This window comes from Lemur catta, chromosome 17, assembly GCF_020740605.2.
Source record: "Lemur catta isolate mLemCat1 chromosome 17, mLemCat1.pri, whole genome shotgun sequence".
NCBI classification, from domain to species: Eukaryota; Metazoa; Chordata; class Mammalia; order Primates; family Lemuridae; genus Lemur; species Lemur catta.
Window position 1 is genome coordinate 12,517,662 of NC_059144.1, and position 11,369 is coordinate 12,529,030.

Here is an 11,369-nt window from a genome sequence, read left to right on the forward strand (position 1 = left end):
AGAAGCTTGTGATAGCTGTAGAAATCAGAATTCCCAAAGGTCTTCATGACCGGGACAACAAAGAAAAAGATATTCGGAGTTAAATGTAAAGATTTGCTTCTGCATGGTTACAAACCAGCAGCACAAGTGCATAGTAGAGATGACATGTGGAAATGGGGCTTTAGCTGACAGTAAGGTCAACATAAGTTAACATGCTTCCCCCTCCAAATTAAATTTAAAAAGACAATGTGTTCTTAGATTCCATTTATGGAAATTCATATCTGGAACAAAGGAAGTGAGAGTTCTACTGTATTCCACCCTGCTGAGAAAATGTATCCATCAATTACTAATGGGACACCTCCTGGGCAGATGTTGGGAATACAGAAATGAACGATGCAACGCCAGCCCTGGGCACGCTGCTATGTCTCTCTCACTCAGTATTTTGTATTCCTACTTTGGATAGCTCCAGAGGGGTTCAGTTCTGATGCTACATTTCCCTTAAGTGAATGCCTGGGGATAGAACTGAGACATGGAGGACTCAGATGATCACATATAAATGGTGTGTAAAGAGACGGAGGTATCCAGGTGTGGTAGTTCGCACCTGTGGTCCCAGCTACTCGGGAGGCTGTGTTAGGAGGATCGCTTGAGTCCAGGAATTTGAGGCTGCAGTGAGCTATGATGACACCACTGTACTCTCACCTGGACAACAAGGTGAGACTCTGTTTCAAATATATTATATATACATATGTGTATATATATATATGGACTATACTTTCATTTCTATAGTTCCATACATCATTTCTATAGTTTGTCACTAGAGAACTTTCTCCGAACATGGAGAGCACCAGAAGCTAAGAGGAGGAGGCACCACATTCTTTCCTGAGTGTGAAGCCAGTTCTTGGTGTGACTTCACTGCAACTGCCATTTGCCATTTCTTCTCTCCCTTGGGGTAGCGAGAGGGAGAGCATGCTGTCCGAGTGGTTTCCATTATTAAATAAATAGACAAATAAATAGATAAATAAATAAACGAACAGAGGATGTTCTTCTTGGTGAAGAAAAGAGAGGAGACACTTGCTCCTATTTTTTTTTTTAAGATCCAAAACTGTGCTGACTAATACAAAAGCCACTAGCCACATGAGACTATTTACATTAAAGTCAATTAAAATTAAAGAAAATAGAAAATTCTGTTCCTTAGTTGCAGTAGTTCCATTTCAAATGCTCAGTAGCCACATGCGCCTAGTGGCAATTGCGTTGGATGCAGATGCAGATCTTTTCCGTCATCCCAGGAAGCTCTATGGGAAAGCGTTGGGAGGGCTCCCACGTGGGAGAGGATTTACGACACCCATGCTTTGTTTAGATTTAAGGGTTGAAATGATGATGATAAATAGTTGAAAATTTGAGCAGGATGTATTTTAGCTTTGTATTAGCAAAAACTTCTGAACAGAAATAGCTGTCCTGAGACGCCTTGTGGGCAGTAAATTCCCTGTTACTGTAAGAATTCAGCTCAGGGCTGGGCGGTCATTTGATTCAGAGCCTCTCGTGTAATTGCCTTGGCTGACTTTCCCCCCTGAAGGACTCTCTGTGTGGCGAAAGGTATTCTTTACCACATGCTGCTCTGTTCCAGGTGCTCAGCGCCACGCTTTCCCCACGTGACCACATTTGTGGTTTCCGTGCAATCCTGCAAGTCAGGTGATACTATTACCTTTTTACAGGTGAGGAGAGAGAGACCCAGCAAGGTAAGTCACTCAAGTTCTGGTAAGTGCATGAATCAACAGATCCAGGTTTGTCTGATCTCAAAGTTCGTAACCGGTACATTTTCATCTTAAACTAGCATACACTCAATAAATACTGGTGGATTGAACAAACTGCACCAAGCAGATACGTTAGTTACTAAAGAACAATTTTCTTGTGTGGCTTATGCATCTCAACCAAAGTAAACAATGAATTATATATGGAAAAAAGGAATATTAATGATAAAATATTAACATTGGTTAATAGTTCTTGGTAGAATTAGAGTTTTCTTTCTCTTTTTGTCCTTTTTTTTTTATAAAAAAAACCCATATATCATTGTTTGTTCAACAAACAAGCTTTACTTAAAAATATAATATGTGCACTGAGATAACTTAGTGTCTACAGAGAGTATCAATTAACTATTGCTTTTTAAAAAACCACCCCAAAACATAGTGACTTACAGACAACAATGACTTATGATTTCTCATGATAGTGCGGGTTGGCTGCGGGTTGCCTTGCCAGTTTCTCTGGGGCTCTCTCATGCAGCTGGATTCAGCTCGAAATTGGTTGGTCTGGGTGGCCTCGCTCATGTAGCCAGGACTCAGACCTGACTGTCATCAGGGGCGCCCTCCACCACATGGCTCTCACTTTCCAGGAGGTTCCACCCACTTCCTTATATGGCCATTTCTGGCAGCATTCCAAAGGTGTTCCAAGAAGGCAAGGGTGGAAGCTGTAAGTTCTCTTGAGGCCTAAGCTCTGATACATGCCACATTTTGTTGATCAAAGCCAGCCCGACTTAAGGGATGGAGAAATAGACTTCACCTTTTTTGTTTTTTTGAGACAGAATCTCACTCTGTTGCCCGGGCTAGAGTGCCATGGCATCAGCCTAGTTCACAGCAACCTCAAACTCCTGGGCTCAAGCAATCCTCCTGCCTCAGCCTCCTGAGTAGCTAGGACTATAGGCATGTGCAGCCATGCCCAGATAATTTTTTCTATATATATTTTTAGTTGTCCAGATAATTTCTTTCTATTTTTAGTAGAGAGGGGGTCTCGCTCTTGCTCAGGCTGGTCTTGAACTCCTGAGCTCAAATGATCCGCCCGCCTTGGCCCCCCAGAGTGCTAGGATTACAGGTATGAGCCACTGTGCCTGGCCAGACTTCACCTTTTGATGGGAGGAGCTGCAGGATATTATAGCCATCATGTTTTCTTTCTTTCTTTTTTTTTTTTTTTGTTAACCTACCATCCATAGCAAAGCATGGATTTAAACCTCATGGAATAGGGGCAGAGAATAGTCTAGGGATTGTTTCAAATGCCATCCTGAAATGTTGCATTTATTTCCTCGTGGTCTGTGGATGATTTATTCAGAATTCTCATAGCTGCCATTCATGATGTTTTTGCCTCTATGTACATCATGTTTTTGGCCTGTGATGGCTAAAATATCATCCTGAACTCACCCAAATGTCCGGGCATTTTACTTTTGAATGATTATGCTCAAGTAGAAGTGAAGGACCTCTGAATGATATTTTCAGGCAGGGTTGGTGGTTGAAAGATAAAAGAAAAAAAAAAAAAACTTGATCAAGGAAGCAACCCAAGCTCCATGTGAATGAATGGATAAGGAAAATGTGAGGTATACATACAATGGAATACGATTCAGCCTTAAAATGAAAGAAATTCTGTCACATGCTACAACATAGATGAAACTTGAGGACATTATACTAAATTATGATATATTTATACCAGTCACAAAAAGACAAATCTTATGTGATTCCACATATATGAGACACCTAGAGTAGTCAAATTCATGAAAACAGAACGTAGGATGGAGGTTGCCAGGGGCTGGGATGAAGGGCAATGAGGAGTCGTTGTTCAATTGGTAAAGAGTTTCAGTTTTGCAAGATGAAAGAATTCTGCAGATCTATTGCACAATGATGTAGATACACTTAACACTATGAATTGTGCACGTAAAAATGGTTAAAACTAAAGTTTATATTTTTAACAACAATTAAAAATTAAAAAATGAGAAAGAACTTGATCAAGGGAAAAAACTATAGTGTTCTCCTTCGGAGCTCTCATCACAGAGTACACAGTTCACAGCCCTGGTCTACTTCTGCGCCTTTAGCTTGGGGTGGCCTTGCCTCTCAGTGAGAGGAAAATTGGAGACCTTTTGAAAGAGGGAAGTGAGCAATATCTGGAGAAGATCAGGTTCCCACTTTAGGACAGCTCTAATGCGGCCTGTGTAGGCTGGTTAGAGCAGTTCAGTTAGTGAGCCATCCCACATTGACCAGAGGACTTACTTGGCACCATTTATCTCAGCTACATTACAGTGTAGGTACCAACTGAGCTCAATGCTTTAAATACCACCTGCCAATCATAAAATCAAAATCTTTCAGTTGCTAACCATTTCATCTGTTTTTGCCCCGAGAATTTGCAAATCCTCTTCCTTTGGTCAGAAGTTTCTGTTAACTGAAGAGATAGGTAATATTCTTGTTGATGTCACCTTAAGATTAAGACAATGGAAATGTTTTTCAGTGACTTCCTTCTTCTATGTCTGTTGGTTGCTTAACTTGAAGTGTGTTGGAATCTCTGTTAGCAGTGAATTCACCTGACTGCTGGGGAAGATGTTAATAGGAGTTTTTCTTCCGCGTAACAAGAAGTCTTGAGCAGGTAGTCAAGGTTGGGTGGAGGACACTTCTATGTTTCAATTCCACCACCTCTAGAGCTTTGGAATATGAGCTCATTCTTACTGCCTTGTGGTTACTAAATGGTCTCACAATTGCTTTCCAGGCAGGGAGAAAGGGGGACACATTAAATGGCAAAGAAATGTACCAGCTGGGCCTGTGTATTCATCAGGAATGCCAAGCTCTTCTGGAAGTCTCACCTAGAAGACATCTCATTGGCCTGTGGCAAAGTGGCTGGGGAGAGGCAGGTATGGGGGTGGGCTGGCTTAGTGAGTTAACGTGTTTCCTACAGTTAGTCATCAAAACCTTCTTAAAGGGGTGCACATCCATACAATGCCCACCCTCCACACACCGCTGTCTCCCAGTCACAAGCTGGAAATGGGTCTCCACCCTCACGGCAGGGAAAGCTCCTCTGAACTGCCAGCCCAGGCCTACCATCCCCTTCCCAGGTCCTGCTCCCAACAATTCCCTCTCCAGTGATAAATCCCTTACATACAGAGGAGATTTTGCATGCACGCATACCATGCCTTGGATTTTGCTTGTGCTTAATATATATTTGTTGATTTTCTAAAATAATTGGATTCCTTTCCTCTCTTAAGACAATTCCAGACTGTTCCAGGGATGGACATCGGGAATGGAAAATGGGAGAGCTTCTGCTGGAACATAGGAACACTTGACTTTTCTTCCAGGTGTCTGAGATAGCAACACAGCTTTTATAGAAGGGCCCTTTTACGGCTGGAGGCTGAATGCGTACGCCTCTCCCCCCAGCTTCCCTCTCTTGCTGGGTCTCTGTTGGCAGCCACATCCAGATACACCGAGAAGCTGACTTGGGGAGAGAAAGGACTGAAAAGACACACTCTCCAGCTTCCACACGATGAAAATAACGGGACTGTCTAAATAGTGGGGTTATTAATATATAATATATTTGTCCTTTTCTCCTCGTTCTGCTTCGTCGTGGTCAGGAGGGTGGTAGAGCAGTCTGTGTGCAGACAAAGCTCAGGAATGACGAATTTCGTGCTGAACTTCTAACCACGATCGCAAGGAGGGACAGTTGCTCTCCAGGGTGCTCATTTTGTTCTCGGATCCTGATGAGCCCCCTGAAGCCTGCAGAGCTGCCCGGCATAGGCAGAACCTGGCTGCTTGGCCGGGGCGATTTTGCCCAGGGCCTCTGGGAACCACAGGCTGATTTGTATGTTCTCATTGTAACAATTTCTGAAGCCTCAATTTCTGAGGTCTTCCATGGCACACTATAATTTCAGGATTGACAACGATGCTGACAAGAGTGAAAAGAAAACATATTTAGGGAAACAGGAATTTCTCTCAACCTTTATTTTGACATTCAGCAGTAGATGATGGATGTTTTAAATTACTCTTGATAAGAAGCTATCAGTAGGAGTTATTTTGTTTCACAGATACCTGGCAGGTCAAAAACATACTCAAATTGAACAAATATTCTCAAATTAAGTATGAGGAATAGTAAGTGGAGTAACTCGTGCCACAGAGAGGAACAGAAGCACATCTACAGCTACAGGGCTCAAGGGAGCCAGACGCCTGTATCTCACATCAGAAGAGACAATGGCGGGGGTCTTGCAAATGGAAATCAGTTGCTCACTGGTTTGATTTAGAAAGAGGTGGGGGAAACCTACCGCCCAGGCTGTCAGGAAGCTGGGAAGCTTGGACTGAAAGAACAAGTCATTTGTAGGACTCTTCAGTTTCAACTTTCTTTCACAAGTCAATTTCTCCGAGGCCTTAGTTTCCCCGTCTATAAAATGGGATGGTAATATCCTCATTGTTGCTGTGAGGGGCAAAGGCGCTGATGTACATGAAACTGCCTCAAAAACTGTGATGCATTATGCAGATGCTTTTCTTTGGATAAATAATAATTGCTATAACAGTAAAGATAGTAGATGTGCCTCCTTTGCAAACCATTTTCAACTTCCAACACAGCTTCTGCAACAGCTGTTAGAAGTTGTAAATTATATATATACCTTTATTTGTAAATAATATCCATTGTGAAAACACTTATTGAGTACCTACTATGTGCTAGGTACTGTGCTTTGTGGTAGAGACATAAAACCAGTGATCATTTTCTCACTGAAAGTTCCTACAAGTTATTCCTGTAAAGTTATTCAGTTAAAGTGTTTGCAGATTTCTAAGACTTCTTTATGTGTGTTAACCAAATTGTTTTCCAGAAAGGCTTACTCCACCATGGCTTATGAGGAGTGATGGTTTTTCTTTGAGAACATGGGACATCATTTGAAGTTTTTGTGCCAGTCTGGTTTATTATTTTAATTTATTTTATTCTAAATGGATTTTTAAAAATATGCTTAATGTATTTTATTATTATAATCATATAAAACTAGTGATTTGTATAGAGCTCCCACAGCAAAAACAAACAAAAAAGAATATTGTCCCATCTCTTTTGTCTTTTGATGGATGATAATTCTCATGAACTGAAAGGAAGGAAGGCTTGGGCTTTGGTGTGTGTGGACAAAACCCTGCAGGGAAGCCCAGGGCACGCGGCCTCCAGGGGGCTGGGAGAAGGGCCAGAGGGGGCCAAGGGAGACCCAGAGGTGGTATTTGCTAAGCTCTGGCTGTTTTTAAAAGTCAGGGTGACCTCTGAGGTTGGAACTGTGGACTACCCCAAATAATAGATGATCACACTTGAAATTCAAATGCCCTGGTAAGCGCTGGTGAAAATACCTTTTAATGGCTGGCTACCCTTCTCTTTAAAAATTTTTTTTTGTGTGTGGTAGAGTACAGATAACAGAAATTTTACCACCTTAACCATTACTAAGTGGACAGTGCAGTGGCACTAAGCACATTCATACTGTCGTGCGACCATCACCACCATCCATTCTCCAAAACTGAAACTCTGTACCCATGAAACAATAACTCCCCATTCCCAGTCCACTCAGACCCTTGCAAACTCCATTCTACTTTCTGTCTCTATTAATTTGACGACTCTAGACAACTCATATAAGTGGAATCTCATAGTGTTCCCTTATAACTGGCTTATTTCACTTAGCACAATATGTTCAAGGTTCATCCATTGTTGTAGCATGTGCCAGAATTTCCATTCTTTTTAAGGCTGAATAATATTTCTGTTTACTCTTAAGGCCCCTTTGAGGCCTGTGAGGCTTCTGAGTTCGTGGATGTGCCTGTATTGTGCCCAACCTAAGACAGGACACGTCCTGGGGGATCTCATGGAGTCGAGCCACCTGCCCTCCACATGGCAGCATCGGGCTTCACTGGCCCTTCTTCACTATCCTCCACGTCCCTTCCCTCTGGGTCCCTGAGGAACCCAGCACTCTCCTAACTCATCCTTGGAGGCCTTGCTGGGCTGAGATGTGTCCTTGTGCTTCCTCTGAGCCTTATCAGAAGGCAAACCTCTGTTGTTTCTCTGTATAATGGGTTGTCTCCCCTTTTCTGGGGTGGTGGCAGGGTTTGGAACAGTATAGAAATAGCAAAAACAGGCACAAAGGCTAACCAGATGGGGAAATATCTATTCTCAGGTGAAATTCCTCCTTTTCTTTGGTACATGTATACTATGGAATACTACTCAGCCATGAAGAAGGATGAATTAAGACTTTTTGCAACAGTTTAGATGGAACTGGAGACCATTATCCTAAGTAAAATATCTCAAGAATGGAAAAACAAACACCACCTGTACTCACTATTAAACTGGAACTAACCAATGAGCACACATGTGCATAGAGGGAAGGCAGATTCAGTGGAAATCAAGCAGGGGGCAGGGAGGAGGGTGGGATGGGTGAAAACCTACCTAACAGGTACAATGAACACTATCTGGGTGATGGGCACACTTACAACCATGACTCAGGCAAAACAAAATTGATACATGTAACCATAAACATTTGCACCCCTGTAATATTTTGAAATAAAAAAAAATTTAGAGTTTGAGTACTTATTTTAAAAAAGAAACTTAAGTACAGCTCTTTAGAAAAGCCAGCAACTGAGATGGAATGGTTATTCTAGCACAGGGTTTAAAAAAAAAGTAAGAATATTTTTGCTGCCTCGTCCTCCCATTAAGCTGAAATGGTTTATTTATATGGCTTCCACCTGAGGTGTGAACCTTAAATTAAACACTTATAGTGCTATCAATTAATACAAGAGAAACCCATCCAGCAAGGGGAGCCAGCCAGCTATAAAACCAGGTGGAACTGAATGCTTCTAAAAGGGGTTCAACAATGCGATCTTCGTGTCCTGGACTCCTGCGGGATTTTCCTTGAACTGGTTCATGTAGTCAAAAGCCTCCCATTCTTTTCTGAAGGACAGTCGAGATCATTTTAATCATAATGGAGACTATATGCTGTGAAAGTCTTTAAAAGAATGCACGGGAGAGTTTGCACGGTGAAGGATATGCAACGGGCCCGCATTAGCATGCACCACCTCTTGTCTGGAAGCACAGTGTCCCCTCAGCAAGACTCACGATAACTACGAACAGTGAAGCGAGGCTGGAAGAGAGGCCACGGATGTTAAGCATGTTAACATTTCCATTACTTCTAAAAGCAGAAAATGGAACGAATAAAGCAGGTTGGGTTTTTTCCCCCCACTATAATGTATGCCAGAATGTCACAAGAACCATTGTCTGCTGTGAATGCAAAAATATGGGCAATTCAGGCTGAACAATGGACACGTTGGTGATTCCATAAAAGCATCCCATTCACGTTAAGTTCATCTGGCATGGTTTTACCCTTATTTTTTTCCCCTAGTAAGGCTGTTTCTTGAATAATATCATCTTTAAAGTTTAAGCTGCATGTAGAAGGGCTTCTTCTTTCCCTTATCACTTTCTCTGTTTCTAAAATGTAAGAAGCACAGAATAAAATACAATTGAACCATCATATTTGTTTTCCCTGCCTCCTCTCTCAGGCTAAATGCTGTTGTGATTTTGATGCAAATATCCTAGTAATTTTCACAGGAAGCGGATGCCAGGAGCCTAGCAGCATGTTTGCTCCGTGGTACTGTTCAGCCTCTTGTCCTTCAAGGCGGACTTGTTCCGATGCCCTGGCATTGGTCCAGCACAGGCGGGGCTGGGCCACAGAGTAGGTGGTCTAGGAGCCAGATTTGTGCTTGGGGGGGAGGCCTGGTGGTCTTTTCTGTCTCCTCAGGATGTCTTACTCTTAGAGGAAGGACCTTGTGGGCCTGAGTCCTTGAGGACTCAGAAGTGATTTTGACCTTGAGCTGACATATTCAGAGTGAACCAGCTTGCTGGAAGGATGGCAATGTGAAATGTTTGGCCCTCCCCATGGGTACAGAGGGAGAGTAAAAGAAGATAACATTTGAGTTTTCAGGAGCCTTGGTCCTGTTCCTTTAGGCCCCTCATTGGAAATGACTGCCAATACAGAGAGAAACAAATTGTGACAACAGTCCCCTCCTGGGTCACTCACCCCTGGCCCTCAGAGCCCAAAGCTGGTGTAAATTATGACAGCTTTTGACATTAGGCACAAGGTATCAAGCCACAAAAGAGTCATCTATCTGCCTTAAAGAATCAGAAACTTTGGGTAGACCCATACAAATATCCACACAAAACACCATGTTTTTGACCCCAAAAGAAAACCAGTCTTTCTCAGTTCAGTGGAGGCTGGTTTGACTTCCTCATCCTTTGTTTCTTACCTCTGTATTCTTTCTTTCTGTCTTTATTTTTACTTTGTTGATTCTTCTTAGTCTTGACTCATGAAATATGGCGAGATTCAATTCTGCCCTTAACTTTCTACCCTTTCTTCCTGTGAAAACAACTTCCTGAAGTCTTTCTTAGGCCTCAAGCTTGAGTGTGCAAGATGAGTCGAAGGCTGGACGAGTGGGGAAGCTGAATCAGTTCAGAAAATTTATTAATTTAAAAAGGTATTTCATATTTTACTCAAACAGAAAATGACAGATAACCATGTACCCACCAATTAATCTCACTGATGTTGGCATTTGCCCCGTCTTTTCTTGGATCTCCCATTCTCTCAGGCATTCTCTCTCTCTCTCTCTCTCTCTCTCTCACACACACACACCCTGTTCTTATTATTATACTGCTTGCACTCTGTAACTTTAATTTGTGTTAAAATCACCTGGAGAAATTGTGAAAAGGAAGGTCTGGAGCCCCAGATCCAGGGAATTTGATTCAACAGCACTGGGGCAGAGTAGGGGAACCTCATCTCTCCTCTTTTTCCTAATAGACTGTAAGTGGGCAGTGAATGCTAGTGTTTAGTAGTAATTGTAACAGTGGTTGCAGCAATCTTTCTTTCTTTTCCATAAACGTTTTTATCTTGCAGTAATTTCAGATGTACAGAGGAGTTGTAAAAACAGTACAGGGAGTTCTGTTTACCCTTCACCCAGCTCACCCCAGTGTTAACATTTTATATAATCATAGTACAATGGTCAAAACCAGGAACTTAGCATGGGTGCAACTCTAGTGACTGGACTACAGGCTCTGCTTGGATTTTCCCAGCTTTTCCACTGTGTCTTTTCTCTGTTCCAGGGTCTAATCCAGGATCCCACAATGCGTTCATGGTCCTGTCTCTGTAGCATGCTCCAGTCTGTGATGTCCTCAGTCTTTCTTTGTCTTTCATGACTTTGGCAGTTTTGAAGAGTACTGGTCAGTAATTTTGTAGAATGTCTCTCAATCCTGGCCCGTTGCACGTCTGCTTTGTAACAAGCGCCTGGGTAATCCTGATGCACAACACGTTTTGGAAGCGGAGCTTTATGCCTGGTTTTGGACCAAGCTCTTTCCAGGTTGTCCCCTGTCTGATTCATGAACATAAATCAAAAGCAAATCCATCCTCCAAATTCAGGAGTTTAGGAGCTCTTCACCATTGAAGATATTCAAAAGCATGTGTTCTAAGCCTTGACATGTTTGAACAATTCCAGCGGCAGACCAAACACATAGCTTTCTCCAGTGACTGCCTTGCACTCTTCAGTGATGTGAGATGTGACAGGATGATAGCTTGTTAGAGATGAGAGGGACTGGAGAGCCGA

At 42.4% G+C, this 11,369-nt stretch overlaps 1 non-coding gene across 1 annotated transcript; it reads left to right on the forward strand.

Moving 5' to 3' along the window:
- The first annotated feature begins 741 nt into the window (after positions 1-741).
- Positions 742-961, forward strand: LOC123622983. Its single transcript, XR_006729714.1, has one exon. It is a non-coding gene; the product is annotated as a small nucleolar RNA U3 (small nucleolar RNA).
- The last annotated feature ends 10,408 nt before the right edge of the window (positions 962-11,369 follow it).